This window comes from Zingiber officinale, chromosome 1A (genome assembly GCF_018446385.1).
Source record: "Zingiber officinale cultivar Zhangliang chromosome 1A, Zo_v1.1, whole genome shotgun sequence".
Taxonomy (NCBI): domain Eukaryota; kingdom Viridiplantae; phylum Streptophyta; class Magnoliopsida; order Zingiberales; family Zingiberaceae; genus Zingiber; species Zingiber officinale.
Window position 1 is genome coordinate 155,125,569 of NC_055987.1, and position 12,903 is coordinate 155,138,471.

Below are 12,903 nucleotides of genomic sequence, written 5' to 3' on the forward strand. Positions count from 1 at the left end.
ATAAGTGGCTTAACTTTCTGAAGTGTCAATTTCTAAGCCTAGTCAATTTTTCATTTAATCGTATTCCTCATACTTCCGGCGATAGGCACTTACCTGCCACATACAAGGTTCATTCCCCTCAAAAATGCTATGCATCGTCTACACAAGATTTCAAAGGAATACTCAGTATCAAGAGAAACATAACATTCATTTCCCAAGTAACCAAACTCGGTCTCAAAGGGGTGAATTGCTAGTTTCTACTCACGATAACTATTTTTTATCCCTTATTTTTCTTCTTTTTTTTATATGTTTGCAAAGTATCAAACTTGAACAAACTTTATTTTATATATATATATATATATATATATATATATATATATATATATATATATATTGGGATTGATTTTTCCAAATAACCTTACATGATCTGAGTTTATACAATAACAAAAATGTAGTTGAGCGGTCACCATAGAAGCAAGAGTACTAGTCGGGTTCTATGAATCATGACTATTTTCAAAAATATCTGCAATCAAAGTCAAGCATAATATGAAGAGATCCTAAAACTAGGTCAACATTTAAATTCTTCTAGTAATAACAATGCTCACTTCATGCTACTATGGATAGGAAAATAAAGATCAATAGGCATACTAGAATACCAAATCACACAACATAAATATCTAGATGAAACGTGCTAGTATTTTGCATTAAGGAACAAACAATCATGATGTGATGAATGATGCAACTAGGAAAAGTTTATTATGCAAAAGAAATAAGCAAAAATTAAACTAAACCAAATGCATCTAATGCATCCCCCTTAACTTAAATTTTTCATTGTCCCAATGAAAACTAAAAACAATGTGGAGGAGATTAAAAGTAAGAGAAGTTACCAAATGATGCGTGTCAAATGCCCATTGCCATTAACTTCTCCATCATGTAATTACACTCCTCCTAATCTTTGAGTCCTATAAAAGAAAATTGACAACAAAAATTAAGTAGAGGATACATGTTTATTATGAGAAAAGAAATTAAACTAGAAAAGGAACTAAAAACATGAATAAAAACCAGATTGAACTTAGGTTGCCTCCCAAGAAGTGCTTGTTTAAGGTCAATAGCTCGACCGCCTCATTAAATTCATCGAAATCTCGCTCTTGGAGGGGTAAGATATTTCAACACCCTCCTACCAAGGGCTCTTATTATGGAGGGAGTTTTCATCAAAATGTGAAGAATCACTCTCTCCATCTTCGTCTTCTTGGGAATTCTTTCAGGAGGTCGAAGATAGTTCAGATCGAGCTTCCAATTATATGCCCCATGAAAATCTACACACCCAAAAGAAAAACATACCTCTCCCAAGTATGTTATATTAGATAGAACTAGAATCTTATTAAGATGAACTGAGTATGTATCACAAATTGAATCACATCCAAAAAAAAATCTACTATTGGTGCATCTATGAAATCTTCCAAAAGATCACAAAGGATACTAACCTTGCTTTGCTGAGAGATACCTGAAAGTTCTAAACATGTGAATGTGACTTCTGAATCTTGTATTGGCTCTAGCTCTAGCTCAAGTAGTGGTGCCTCTAAAAGTGGTGATTCTTGGGGCTTTGCTTCTATTGCACAAGTCCCTACACATTGGTCCACAACATGTTCAATCATTGCAACTCTCATAATCTCAGAAGGTTGTGTGGATAAAAGAGGTGATTCTTGAGATGCTGCTTCCACAACACAACTCCCTACACTTCCTTTCATAACATCATCATCAACACAAGTATCAAAAAATAAACCAACATCAATATCCTCAGTGGGAGAATCATCTATAGGAGGATCATTAACTTCATTTGCAGTTTTAAGTTGATCTACCACGTCACATTCATCATCTAAAAATTCAATTTCTTCATAACACCCTGTAAACCCAGAAGGTAAATCTGAAAACTTGTTATCCACTGCATTATCATCACAATCCTCATCTGAAGAGTCCTCATCTTTATATACATCCAGAAATCTACACTCAACCATATTAGTGTCACAGAATTTGTCAAAGTCTTCGTTTTCATTGACCCTCACTAGCCTTTGTGGAAAAGGAACCTTTAGTGAAGGTTTTGGGAAAGGTACTTCCTTTTTCCCATATTCCCTTCGAGCTTACGGAGGAGGTCCAACTTGCTTATCTAGTATAGGTGTGATCAACCGTTGAGGGAAAGGTACTTGTGGCCTTTGGGAACTTCCTGGAGTAATGAAACTGAGTTCTTGAGGTCTTCTATTGTTCTTCTCCTCAATTCTAAACAAATCCTTCTTCAGTAGTTCTTCATGATTCTTTCCACTTCTCAACTTAAAATTATTACACTGTTCACTAGACATTGTCTATGTAGGAGGGGATCTTGTTTGAACCATTTTGAAATAATGCTATCAATCTTTGCCCCCAAATGTTTGAACTGCTCATTCTGTGACTTATGGATTTCAAAACTCTTGGATGGTTGAATTGTATTTTGTTTGACAGACTCTCTTGTATATATGGCTTGTACTTCTTGAATTTCTGAGGGAGATTTCATCCAACTTTTGCTTGATCATTCATGGAGGTTCAATGCTACTTGATCAATCAATGTATATGCTTCATCTACACTCTTATCCATAAAAGAACCTTCAATTGATGAATCTAACAAACACTTATCTAAGAAAGAAATTCCCTTATAGAATATGTGTAGGGTCAGCCATTTTCCAAACCATGATGAGAGCACTGTCTTTGTAGACTCTTGAATCTGTCCCATGCTTCAAATAATGATTCTCCATATGCCTAAGCAAAATTTGTGATGCAATTCCTCATATAAATTGTTCTACTTGGAGAGAAAAAATGATTCAGAAATTACTTCTCCAATTGTTCCCAACTTGTGATGCTTTGAGGATGGAGAGAATATAACCAAGTCCTTGCTTTATCCTTGATACTAAAAGGAAATGTCATCAACCGAACTGCATCTACTGACACTCCTTCACAATTCACCATATCACAAAGCTCTAGAAATATCTCATGGTGCAGATAAGGGCTTTCTGATACTTATCCTCCAAATTTGTGATCTTGTATCATGAAAATTAACTCTGAGTCTAGTTGGAAATTTTCTGCTTCAATATGAGGTTGCACAATGGGAGATAAAATCTTGCGGAAATGGGTGCAGAGAAATCCCTTAAGGCCCTGCTTGACATGTTAGTGCTCATGGATATCTAAAAAACAAAATGCAGAATTTAAATTGCAAGAAAAAAAAATAAATGCAAAATTTAAAGACGAGAAAGAAAATGCAGGTTTTTTGTTTTTTTTTTTTTTGTGAAAATGGAAAAACAAAAATTATTCACAAGTCTAAATTAACTAAATTGCTAATCTACTAATGTTAATGCGAATAGTCTCCGGCAACGGTGTCAAAAACTTGTTACGATTCCACAAGTACACAGATTCATCGTCAGTAATATATAAGATTGTCGAACCACAGGGACTGTTGATTAGGCACTAGAGATGTCACAAAGTAAGTTATCTAGACGGTCGAAAGTTGGCTTTGACGCTTACGAACTAACGAGTGTGATTGAAGAGAGGGAAAGAAGGTTGAGACAAAGAGAGAGGAGAGAGAGAGAATTGATCTTGGAGGGAATGAGCTTTGGGAGATGGATTCTAGGATTTCAGTTTCAGTATAATGCTAGGAGATATTACATAGATTGCTTAGTTTCTACCCTCTATGTCCATGCTCTTGCAGGAAGTTAAATTAGTCAATATCCCTAAGTATCGAATAGAGATGATTCATGTAAAATCCTGTAACGGTTAACGCCTGTCACGAGGGCGCCTCAGTAGATCACAGGAATACATGTCTAGTAAATAACAATAAGGATAAAGGTAGAGATTTGGTACGATTTCCTACTTCTTTATGGAGGAATTGCCTCTCCTTTCAAGAGAATGCCCTAGACGCCCGTGAACGGGTTACCCTTGTCACTAGGGCCCCTCAGGTATACGATCTAGAGCACTCTTTCTATGAGAGCAGCAATTTCTAAGGGATTGTTTCTCCTTTTAAGGGAACGTCCTAGACGTCCGGAAAGGGTTACCCCTGTCACTAGGGTACCTTGGTCAATACGCTCTAGGGCATCCCCTTTACGTGATTAACGATCCTCCACATCAATCAACAAAGCGTGCAAAGAAATATAAATTCATCAAGCATGAACAAGGTATTAACAAGTCATTGAATAGAAATATGGCGAATCTACGTAGTTCTACATCTCCATTATATTACAAATACTTTCTAATCTCAGAAGAGGATATCTACTCCATTATGAGGGAAGAACATGTTAGAGTGTATACTAAAAGCCAAGCTTTTTGTAAACATTTATTTTGAAATAAGAAATCACATTGGTCATATGTCTACATTTATATGCTAAGTGTAGTTGTTCAATTAATTTATATTGTAGATAACATGGTGTGTGGTGTCACACACAGAAGATTATGTTATTAATTCCTTATAAATTATAAACAATAGCTCACGACTAAGATGGATAGGAACAAACAATTGGAATAGTCGTAGTGTAATTTGGTATTCATTTATCTTGACTACAAAATTACATTAGTACACTCTGAGTGTATTAAGTAGGACCATTTAAGGCAAGTTCTTTTTATACTGGTTGCATAAAAAAAAAAGACTTTTGTTATTATGGAAGTGTGTGCTCTTAATCATGATATAATAACAAGCACATATACTCAATATTCATTTCTTTAATTTATCAAAAGGTGTGATTTAGTTCGATAAATCAATAGGCCCGATAAGTTGGGAAATGGTATTATTTATATGATGTGTTGTTGATTATAGAATAAAACTATGTCCTAGTAATCTAGGTTGATAATGTCCCCAAGAGGAGCTCATAAGGATTGTCATGTAAACCTTGCAGGTGGACTTAGTCCGACATGATGATGAAGTTGAGTGGTACTACTCTTGGAGCTAGATATTAATTAAGTGAGTTGTCAGTAACTCATTTAATTAGTAGACATTCTATATCTTAAACACAGGGAGACTAACACACTCATGATAAAAAGGAGTCCATATAGTAATATGAGATTGGTGCGGTAGTTCAATAATAACTCTTCAGTGGAATGAGATATTATTGATGAACTCGAGTTGGGTGTTCGAGACGAACACGGGAAGCTCAAGTTCATCGGGAGACCAAAACCAATTCCTCCTCTCAGTCCCTGTCGTAACCTCTTAATTATAAAGTGTTATACCCGCCCATACCCACCTTCTTACCCACCTTAAGGTGGTCAGCCAAGCTTAGCTTGGAGCCCAAGCTAGGGTCGACCAAACCAAAGTTAGATGAGTCAAGTAGGTGGTCGGCCCTAGCTTGAACCCAAGCTTAGGTGGTCGGCCATAATAAATTAAAAGGATTTTATTTTTTAAAATCTTTCCTTATATGGAAGCCATGGTTTTAAAAGAGAGTTTAAAATTTAAATATTTCCTTTTATAGTTTTTTATAAAAGATTAAGAGAAAAGTATGATATCTTTCCTTATTTGTAGTTAAAAGGAAGATTTTATTTTTTGATAAAATTTTCCTTTTTGTAACCATCCTCATGATTTTAAAAGAGACATATTTATTAAATTTTGAGTACCTCAAGAATCATCTAATAGAGCAATTAATAATTAATGGGTACATATTTATAGTATATAATTTGGTTCGTTTGTACCTAGTTCAACTTGATTGTTGGCTTTAGTTTAGTCCAAATTAAACTATGATTAGTTTAGATGTTAGATTAACCTAGTTCTACCAATGAGGCATTTAATTAGGTCATAAATAATCAAAGAAAATTAGTTCCAAATATAACCATATATCTATCTATTCAATTAGATTCAAAACTGTGGGAATGGATTGACCAATGACAAATTTGGCTGGGTGAGTACTGAAACAATTTTATCCTGGGATGATACAAAACTGATACCAAAATTGAAATTGTTAGAGGTTGACCTCACCAAGCACTACAACATATGAAATTGGGCAACTAAAACTTTTTTAGAAATGCAATTCTAGATAGATCACTAATTTTGACGGATTTATTCTTGTATATTGGAATCAGATAAGGAAGCTATTAGAAAGAATATTAATCATACAATTATGTGACAAATAGCATGTATGATGTCAAATAGTTTCAAAAAGTTTATTGTGATTGACTATAAGGAGTGTATTAAATGACGGATGTTAAATAGTTTCTTGTGTTTTGAGTATAAGGAGTGTAATAAATGGCTTTCTTATAAATGTTGATTTAGATGAACGATCGGTTCTAAATCTCTATTTTGTATATTAGTTCTAGATACATTTTCCAGTTACACTAAAGATAGCCGTCCTTCTTGTAAATTATTTGTAGACTTTATTGTGCAGATTAATGAGAACGTCAATAGATTAAATTTGAAGTTTAAGCTATTAAAAAAACTTTAGAAATTGATGATTTTATGTAGAATTATAATTACAAGAAATGTTGTTGATAATAAAAAATGGAATGAATTATAATGATGGATGAGCTTACACTTCTAACACTTTTATATATTTTTTATTTATCATTTATCGGAGAGAATATATTGAAAATACCATTATTAATATGATAAAGAGTAAATAGTTGAAATGTAAATGAGTTTTTGATTCATATGTGATTCATATATGGGAAACAAAAAAAACCTACAAAAAGGTAAATGTATGTTATGGTAGAATTGTGCGCTTCCTTGAAAAACTGCATATAAAATAATTTTATATGTGAGCAAGTAGACGTTGCTATGATCCAATAAACAGTAAAATGAGAAAAATATATTAAGATGCAATAGATGTGTTCAAAGACGTTCAGTAAGTTAGATAGTGATATATGCTTAATTGATTAGAGTTGACGGCAGAAACTCTTAAGAAAATTGTAATTAAAAATGGCTTAAGACATTCAAATATCACAATTCTTGCATCAAGTTTATTAAAGAAATTTGTGTCTATAATAGCTGAGATTATATGGTCTGATGCCTAATAAATCGATCATCAATGATATTAGATTTCCAGACCCTGGGGCTACAGTACCGCGGTAGGATATTTAGGTTGTCACCCAGGTATTAAAAAATAAAATCTTCCTTTTAACTACAAATAAAGAAAGATATCAAATCTTTCTCTTAATCTTTTATAGAAAACTATAAAAAGAAAGATTTAAATTTTAAACTCTCTTTTAAAACCATAGCTTCTACATAAGGAAATATTTTAAAAAATAAAATCCTTTTAATTTATTGTGGCCGGCCACCTAAGCTTGGGTTTAAGCTAGGGTCAACCACCTACTTGACTCATCTAACTTTGGTTTGGTCAGCCAAGCTTAGCTTGGAGCCCAAGCTAGGGTCGACCAAACCAAAGTTAGATGAGTCAAGTAGGTGGTCGGCCCTAGCTTGAACCCAAGCTTAGGTGGTATTTTTTAAAATCTTTCCTTATGTGGAAGCTATGGTTTTAAAAGAGAGTTTAAAATTTAAATCTTTCCTTTTATAGTTTTCTATAAAAGATTAAAAGAAAGGTTTGATATCTTTCCTTATTTGTAGTTAAAAGGAAGATTTTATTTAATTTTTTGATAAAACTTTCCTTTTTGTAACCATCCTCATGATTTTAAAAGAGAGTTTTAAAATTAAATCTTTCCTTTTATAGCTTTCTACAAAAGATTAAGAAAAAGATTTGATATCTTTCCTTATTTGTAGTTAAAAGGAAGATTTTAATTTTAGATAAAACTTTTCTTTTTGTAAATCATCCACATGTTTTAATAGAGAGATTTTAATTTATAAAAGTTTTCTTTTATAATCAGCCATGAAGGGAATTTTTAAAAGAGAAATTTTTATTTTAAAATTTCTAAAAATAAATTAGGAAGTTTTAATTTTGTATTTAAAACTTTCCTTCCTTGGAGGATTTGATATGGCCGACCACATTAATAAGAGAAAAGGAAATTTTTTTATCAATTAAATTTTTATTTCATTGGCAAGGAAAATAAGGAAGTTTTTATTAAAACTTTCCTTATTTGCCAAGACCAATGAATATAAAAGAGAGGGTAGATATGCCTCACCTCATAAGAATCTATCTTCTATTATTCCTTTCTTTCTTGTGGTTGTCGTCCCTCTCTTCTTCCTCTTCCCCTATTCTTCTTCTTAAGTGGTCGGCGGCATCATCTTCTTGGAGAGATCTTGGTGGCCGGATCTTGCTTGGAGAAGAAGAGATAGGAGGCGTTGTTTATTTGCATCCCTTGGAGCTTGGTTGGTGACCGAAGTTTTCATCTCAAGGAGTTTGTTGATTGGTCAAAACTTGCTTGAAGAAGAAGGAAACTTGGGTGGATTCTCGTCTCGGTAGATCGTCGTCCACATGACGTCCAAGATAAGAAGAGGAATACGGCAGAAGATCGTGAGGTCTATAAGTTATAAAAGATATAACTAGTTATTAGTTTCCGCATCATAACTAGTTCATCCTTTTATTTAGATCTTGAAATACCAAACACAAGAGGCTAATGAATCTAGGTTATCGAATTTATGTTTTCAAGTTTATGTTTCTTTTGTTTTTCGAATTTGTGATTCGATTGTTCTTTTTGGTTAAACCTAGGGTTACTATAAGAAAATTAAATATTAAATTTCGTTGAAAGGCTTTATCTAGGAAGTGGTGGATGCTCCCATTGTTAGAGTGTATACTAAAAGCCTAGCTTTTGTATAAACATTTATTTAGAAATAAAGAATCACAATGGTCAAATACCTACATTTATTTGTTAAGTGTGGTTGTTCAATTAATTTATATTGTAGATAACATGGTGTGTGGTGTCACACACAGAAGATCATGTTATCAGTTCTTTATAAATTATAAACAGTTGCTCATGACTAAGGTGGAAAGGAACAAACTATCGGAATAGTCGTAGTGTAATTAGGTATTAGTTTATCTTGACTAATAAATTACACTAGTACACTCTAAGTGTATTGAGTAGGATCATTTTAGGTAAGTTCTTTTTATACTTACTTGATAAAAGAACTAGACCTTAGTTATTATGGAAGTGTGTGCTCATAATCCTAATATAATAACAAACACATATATTTAGTATTTATTTCTTTGACTTATCAATGGGTGAGATTTAGCTCAATAAATCAATAAGCCCGATAAGTTAGGAAATAATATTACTTATAGTGTGTGTTGTTAATTATAGAAGGAAACTGTGTCCTAGTAATCTAGGTTGAGAATGTCCCCAAGAGAAGCTCATAAGGATTGTCATGTTAAACCCTGCAGGTGGACTTAGTCCGACATGACGATGAGGTTGAGTGGTACTACTCTTGGACAAAGATAATAATTAAGTGAGTTGTCAGTAACTCATTTAATTAGTGGGCATTCGACATCTTAAACACAAGGAGACTAACAAACTCATAATAAGAAGGAGCCCAAAATGTAATTTGGGATTAGTGCGGTAGTTCAATAATAATTCTTTAGTGGTATGAATTATTATTGATGAAGTTAAGTTGTGTGTTCGGGGCGAACACGGGAAGCTTAATTTCATCGGGAGACCAAAATCAATTTCTCCTCTCGGTCCCTATCGTAGCCTTTTGTATATAGAGATTTATACCCACTACATACCCACTTCTTACCCAACCCAAGGGGGTCGGCCAAGCTAGCTTGGAACCCAAGCTAGGGCCAGCCAAGACCCAAGGATAGAGTCAAGATTAGTGGCTGGCCCTAGCTTGGAGTCCTAGCTAGGTGTGGCCGGCCACATAGAAAATAAAAAGGGATTTTTATTAAAATTATTTCTTATGTGGATATCATGGTTTTAAAAGAGAGTTTGAAATTTAAATCTTTCCTTTTATAGTTTTCTACAAAAGATTAAGAAAAGATTTGAAATCTTTCCTTATTTGTAAATTGAAAGGTAGATTTTAATTTTGAGAAAACTTTCCTTTTTTAACCATGTTCATAATTTAAAATTGAGTTTAAAAATTAATTATTTCTTTTATAAGTTTCTACAAAAGATTAAGAAAAGATTTGATATCTTTCCTTATTTGTAGATTGAAAGGTAGATTTTAATTTTTAGAGATAACTTTCCTTTTTGGAAATCATCCACATGTTTAAAAGAAATATTTTAATTTATAAAATTTCCTTTTTACAATCCACCATGAAGGGAAAAATTATTGAAGAAATTTTTTATAAATTTCCGGAGACAAATTAAGAAATTTTAATTCTTGTGTTGATTAAAACTCTCCTTGTTTGGGATTTTAAAGTGGCCAACCATGATGTTTAATGAGAAGAAAAATATTTTTTTAATTAAAATAATTTTTCCTTTGCATGGCAAAAGAATTAAGGAAGCTTTTATTTAAATTTCCTTATTTGCCAAGGCCAAGGATTATAAAAGAAAGGGTAGAGGTGCATTCATGGGTGACAACTTTATTCTTTTCTTCTCTCTTTTTCTCCTTGGTGTGGTCGGCCCTAGAGGTTTTTCCCTCTCCTCTTCTCTTCTTCTTTAGTGGCCGGTTTTATCCCCTCTTGGAGCTCTTGATGGTGGCCAGTTCTAGCTAGGAGAAGAAGGAGAGAAAGGAGGTTTTGTTTCTTGCATCCCTTGGAGCTTGGTGGTGGTGGCTGGACCTCTGCTTCTCTTGGAGAATTGTGGTGGCCGAATCTTGCTTGGAGAAGAAGGTGGCTTAGGTGGATTCTCATCTCGGTAGATCGTTGCCCACACAACGTCCGGGATTAGAAGAGGAATACGGTAGAAGATCAAGAGGTTATTTGCTTACAAAGAAAGGTATAACTAGTAATTGTTTTTCGCATCATACTAGTTTTCTTTGTGTAGTTATTTTTGGAAATACCAAACACAAGAGGCATATGATTCTAGAGTTTTCGGATTTGTTTCGAATTTGTGTTTCTTTTATTTTATTTTTCGAATTTGTGATTCGATTGTTCTTTTTGGTTAACCTAGAGTTATTTAAGGAAATTAAATATTGGCTTTCCTTAAAAGGCTTTGTCTAGGCGGTGGTGGATGCTCCCATACCCAAAAAGGCCATGTGCCTCGCCATGCAGTCCTGGAAGCCAAATTTAGAAATTAATATTTAATGGAATTAATAACATAGGTAGATTTGGATTAATAGTGTTAAGTTCCGCTTGCGATCCAAATCTAAACCATCAAGAACAGATAAGTTAAATTTGAAATCAATAATGTTAAGTTCCGTCTGCGATTCCTAATTTAACTTCTAAAGAACACAATAGGTTATTTAAGGAAAGATTCGACACTTGTACAAAATTTTTGTACAGTGGAACTGGTACGATTTTTCTAGGACTAACCAACACCCATACCCAAGAAGGCTTTGTTAGTTAGAGCCCTAGAGTCAATCATTTGATGATTGTATTATGGACTTATTGTATCATATTCTTATATAAATAAAGGCATGTGTTGGTTATTATACTTACTTGTATTGGTGTCAAATAAACTAAGTATAATAGCGTCCTTGAGTAGAAGGTTCTCACCTATATCAATCGGTTAGTTGAACCGATAGTGAGATGATATAGGGAACACTGCTCTTAATCATTCCTAGTCGAGTATTAACATTCAGGGACAATGTTAATGCAATAAGACTAGCATGTAGGTTAACTCGATGACTTGATCTCACAAGTCATGGATATAGAGATATCAAGTTGACACATGGGTATGCATTGGAGAATGTATACTGAATGACCCACCATGAGAAAGTATCATGGATCGTTATATGAGTGTCATATACTTTCTCATGTGACTATTAGTATGACTACTAGTCCTTGGACCTGAAGTCACCATGGATCCCTACATAAGGAGTTATGTACTTTGGTTTCGTCAAACGTCACCCGTAACTGGGTGGACTATAAAGGCGATTACTGGGTATGTAACGAATTATACAGAGGGATGTGAGTGATGTAGATGGGATCTATCCCTCCTAAATGACGGGAGCGACATCGATATTCTTAATAGAGTGAGACCACGAAGTGCATGGCCATGCCCAAATGAGTCAATATGAGATATTGAACTCATTTGATTTAATGAGTCTACTTGGAGTTCAAGATTTAGATTGGTCAGAGGATGACACGGTCTATGCCTCACATTGATCAATCTAGATGTCTAGGATAGAAGGACACTTGTCATATATTGTGAAGAGTCACAATTAGTAGTCACAAGGTGATGTTGGATCTCAACATTCTTATAACTTGGGTAGTAATGATGTGTTGCTAGATACCGCTCATTACTTATGCTTCTAAATGGGTTTAGGAGCATTGCTAATGTTATAAGAACTTATAGGGTCACACACAAAGGGCAATTAGATGGAGATTAGGTTCATTTGATGAACCTAAAGGATTAGGTTCATGTGATGAACCAAATTGGATTAAGAGTAATCCAAATTATACTAATTGAGTTGGACTCAATTTGGTTCATGTGTTAAATGAGTCTAATTTGGACTTAGACTCATTGAATCAATTTAATTCAATGAATAGAGATTCATTAAATTAAAATTGACTTGAGCCAATGGTTAGATTTGATCAACCATGAGAGAGAAGTGGTCAAGTTTGACTCGACTTGAGAGGAAGATGAAGAGTCAAGTTTGACTTGACCATTTGCCACCTCATTGGTGAGTTGGCAAGAAGTGGACCAATGATGATGTTCCACATCATCATGGTTACTTAAGTGAGATGCCACCTCATGGGAGTTACCAAGAGTTGTGACTCTTGGTATCCCATGGAGGTTACAACCTCCACTAAAGTGGTCGGCCACTTTGATTTCATATGGTGAGTTTCATTTTTTTTTGGTAACTCCCATCTTCTTCCTCTCTAGCTTTCTTCTTGCTCTCCCTCTCCTCCCTTACTGATCTCTAAGGTTGCTAGCACATCCTTAGAGATTTTTCTCCATCTCTTGCTTGTGTGGATACACATAGAGAAGTGTCTA

At 34.1% G+C, this 12,903-nt stretch overlaps 1 non-coding gene across 1 annotated transcript; it reads left to right on the plus strand.

Annotated features, from left to right (window-relative positions):
* The first annotated feature begins 2,692 nt into the window (after positions 1 to 2,692).
* On the plus strand, positions 2,693 to 2,798 carry LOC122039195. The gene has a single exon (XR_006128080.1). It is a non-coding gene; the product is annotated as a small nucleolar RNA R71 (small nucleolar RNA).
* The last annotated feature ends 10,105 nt before the right edge of the window (positions 2,799 to 12,903 follow it).